We start from the raw sequence: 4,960 nt of genomic DNA on the forward strand, positions 1-4,960 counted from the left end.
AATACATAGGAATACATAGGGTCTTACCACTTGGTCCCCACTTCTTTTTACCCCGGAAGTGGCACCAGAAAAAGTGTTGAGCTCCCCTTTTCTCAGCTAATTAAACTCGGAAGTGGCACCAGAAAATTGCAGTTAATCCCTTTTTATTATTTTTGCTTGTCAGCTAAATAAAGTAAACTGGAAGTGGTACCAGAAAAGTGCGGCAAGCCCCCCCCCCCCTTTTTTTTTTTTTTTTTTTTTTTTTTTTTTGCTTCTCAACCGATTAACCCCGGAAGTGGCACCAGAAATATGTTATTCAAAATGTCTTTCCCATAAACTGGGCCTCCTCACTTTTAAAAACGTAGCGCCGGCCCTTAGATCAGTACTGGTTTTAAGTCTATTTCATAAAGATAATTATACTTACGCTTGATTTAAAGCACAGATTTAATAGCAGATTGGGCATAACTGATGTGAATTTCATCAATCGTAAGATCAATCTTACGATCAATCTACATGAAACGTGCCCTAGTAGTGTTATAAGGAGTACTATAAGGTTACGTGACAGGGGCTTTGAAGTCCTCTACATGAAACCGTGTGTTCGAAATCCATTCGGCGCATAGGCCTGATGTGAGATCTCCATGACAGGAGATCTTTCTGCCAGTCTTGCTTGGAGTGTCGTGTTCAGTGGACATGGCGGTAGCGCACTATATACGCTTAGAACGAGAAGGTCTCCGGTTCGAACCCCGCCACGGCCATGTCTCCTCGAGCAAGACACATCATTATTCACTATACCTGTCTATATCCAAGCGTGTGTACGCCCACGTGTATCCAATATTGTTATCCTGTAGGTAGGTGGATGCTTTTATGGTTAGATTTAGAATGACGTGTTGGCCGTCAAATAAATGTAAATACTCGCTGTTGTTATCACTAAAAATGATTAAGCTGTACAGCGGCATGCAGAGCCTCATCGGAGAGCAATGCTTGCATTGAATAGGCTACGCATTTGTTGATAAACAAGACACTGCAACGATGATTGTGATTAAAAGGATGGTGACGATTGTTGCTATTATTTTTGTCATCTTAATCTTTACACTCCATTTTAATACTGGGACCTTCGCTCAACAAGCTTGCTTCTAAGTAGGTTCTATTATATTTCTTTAGCACTTATTCACAGATTCCAACTTTCATAGATTGACCACTATGTTCGATATGTTTGCAATATTCTTTTATGCTTCCCAGCTGGATATCATGTATTATTTATTTTTGTTATATTTGATGGGGTTTTTTTTTTTCACCGAGAAATATGAAAATGAATTGAAATTGAAATTGAAAAAAATGTTTCCATCACTATAGATGTTATTATAACTGTTATTTCTATCATCACGGTTATAATCATTTCCACAACTTAGTGGAATTGGTCGAGAGCTAACACGTTTAAACGGATTCTGAAAAAAAAAAAATGAAAATGGTCAAAATAAGTCCTCTCTCAATTTCCCTGCGGCTTGTCTAAACGAGAACGGTCTTTTCGAATGGAACGTTATACGCTAGGTTTTAATTCGTAAACTAAAAATTAAGAAAAGACAACGGCAACACTCGGTCACGATTTAATTACTGTTGAATTCTATTAGACTAGGATTCCCGTCTTGACGTCATAGCGTAGGCACTATAACGCCCGTGTGTTGAGGAGGATTTCAAAGAGAAGGTGCTATATACATGACAAAGAAACCAGAAGGAAATTCAGTCGAATCTTGACGTAATCCGCTGAAGAAAATGTACGCACGTTGTCGAGTATTCAAAAGATGACCCCATACCAAACAAACATTCTCGATAATAACAGCCCACTGATAGTTCTCAAGAAATTTTGTTATGTTTGTGAATTCCCCAGCTTTGCATCGGATGTTGCAGAAATAACATACATAGCACGACTTCTTTATGATTTATACTTTTACAGTCTGGAGTTTACAGTTTACAGGACATATGACATTTATCATTGACTTTCTCGTTAACTTCTCCTCCTTGCTTTAAACGAGTGGGACCAAGTTGTTGTTTTCCCTTGGTTTTTGTTTTCAAAGAAATCATGCAGTAAATTGTCTGATAAGAGGTCATGTATGATCACCATGTGAACTCGGCTTCATGTTTTGGGGTTGTTTATGATTATACTGACACCAAAGGTTAAGTACTGTATCTAACTTTGGAGTGTGTTGTAAGGCAGAATTACTCATAGAATTACGTAGACGTCATTACTTTTTCATTATAATAATCAGCATTATGGGCATCGATCCCACCATATCAATATCCGCGTTTGTACAATGAAAGCTTCCGTCATTTTCATGGAAAACGGATTCTGTGCATATATATATATATATATATATATATATATATATATATATATATATATATGTGTGTGTTTGTGTGTGTGTGTGTGTTTGCGTTTATGTGTATGTTTGCAAATCTGTTTGTGTTAAAACATGGCTGTTAGGAGCTAACGATAAGATAAACATTCGATTGGCATCGCTTTAATGCGTGCGGTTGCACATTCTAAATGCAATTGCCAAATGCCTATGCCATGATCTATGTCGTTCTAATCACTCAGCTCGCGTCATTATCGTCATCATAAACATCATCATCATCATCATCATCATAATTATCACCATCATCTACAGTATTGCCTAAATCATCTCTTTACGAACACCTAATGTCATTCTCAAATATGAATATGATATATCATGTATATGATTATATCATAAATATCATGGAAATATCGCTGATATTATCAGCTTATTTTCATGATCATCAGGATGACAGCACATTTAGCCCATGGCAGTGATGTTGGAAATAACGGAAATAGCGATTGACACTTTTATTCTCATTATTGGTATTATCTCTTATGACAAAACAAGAAATAGAACGAAAAGTACTGTCATCACAATCCTCACATTACACGTAGCATCATTCGCCCGATCAAAAAACAACGTCACAAGAAGATAAGAAACTGTCCAAACTTCATATACAAGACATTCTCCCGTTTTATTGTATCAAGCTTAGCGCATGGGTTTAAATCAGTTCAACTGTTTTAAACAATAACATTTCCATTACACGATTATAAAACTCAAATTAGCCGACAAGTACAGTACATCAACAAAAGCCAAACACTTCCTCCGATTAATGCCAGTAGTTATGTCGAGCATCGGTTTTTATCGTAACTAACATCAATGTCTGGTGATGTATTTCACAGAATCTTCGTGTACTACGATATCCATTAAGAATAATTTACAGCAAGAATTTCATGACCAGCATGAAAGCGTGACTCCTTATATACTTACTAGGAATATTTAACATTCACTTATTCCTTCCCCGCATTAATCGAAAAAGGGGACTATGTGAGTTGCACAAATACATGCCGGGATCAGCACACGTATGTGTCATAGAACATTTTCCCCAAGTCGCACGAAAAAGAAATAAACACGAAAAGCGGACTAATTTCTCATAGTTACTATGTTGACAATGTACCTGACATTATGTGCACTATTTGAAAGTGAACGTCATGCGGTAGGTTTGTTTCGGCGCTGGCATTTCAGCCCTTCCTTTTGACTTTCCTTTACACTTCCGTGGTATGAACAAAACTAAACAAGTGTGGATGCTTTTTCGACTGTGTCATAATCAGGCAGGAACCAGATGCAGGCTGGGAAGGAAGAGCTTCCGTTCTCCAGGAGTTAAAATGAGAAATATGCCCAAACAAAACAACATAAATTCCTTATGAGATTGAACGCGCCCGCAAACAATTTGGCAAAAAGTTGCATCTCCGCTGACGTCATAACGATTGATACTGCAATGGTTATGATAGATATTTCTATTTTCCCCCTCTCTCTTGACATATATCAATATTGATGATTTCCTGTGAAAACCTTGTTCTTGGCGCTAAAGCATCCATCCTCAGCTAGGTATAAACAATTTGTAAACATTTTGTGGCATCTGCATAGAAAACGTAATTGTATTTTTGTCCTTCTTCAATGAGTACTTATGCCACATTCGAAGCGTAACGATGAAAAGTCATTTCATGTTTCATTTCGTTTATCTGCAGTAACTTTTTTTTTTCCTGCACAATAATGCATCCTGTGATTGTTGTTGCTCTCCTTTCCTTTTTGAGAATGCAGCATGTATGACAAACCACGGTCACGAGCCATCGGAAGGAAACAATAATTATTTCTTGATTAATGAAGACGAGTTTGTTCGCCGGTGAAATGCATGTATATGTCAGCCAGTATTTAGACATATATTTATACAGGCGCTGGGAGCGTTTTCCTGTGTGTGTGTGTGTATGCGTGTGTATGCCTGTGTGTACAAGTGTGGGCAGAGAGAGAGAGAGAGAGAGAAAGAGAGAGAGAGAGAGAAAAGGGGGGGGGGTAGACTACCTTACTGTACAAGAGGAAGTGGCTAATGTCACTGTTCCGCCGGACATGTTGATGACCGCACAGCACAAAGATATTCCAAAGATAGCGAGTTTTTTTAAGACAGTTGAAAGTAAAACAATGACCCCTCCCGGGCAAAACAGACACACACATAATGAAACAACGTTTTGCCGTACGAAAAGCTGATGGAGATACAATAATTCTAATACGCTAATGGCATGGACGTGAGCAAAATTGAACACCTGTGGAGGATTCCGCAGCTGACTACAGCGGGCGGATGGTCGTGCTCGCCTTCCATTACTGCACTCAGCTCGCGACACGTGCGAGCTTAACGAACATTGGTGCTCATGAGTTTAGTGTCCCATTGTCTTCTTGCACCTGGACTGGGGGTAGCTTACACAGCAGAGTAATACATTTCTCTGCTGTCGCCGACAGCTGACCCGAAATGCCACGCCCTAACAGTCAATCAATATAGCCACACCCACAAATGGGTAGATCCAGTGGATCATGGCAACTAAGCCCAGTTTACTAGAGGAAAAATGACACGAATACGATTTTCATAAGCAAGACTA

Source organism: Diadema setosum, chromosome 2 (genome assembly GCF_964275005.1).
Source record: "Diadema setosum chromosome 2, eeDiaSeto1, whole genome shotgun sequence".
NCBI lineage: Eukaryota > Metazoa > Echinodermata > Echinoidea > Diadematoida > Diadematidae > Diadema > Diadema setosum.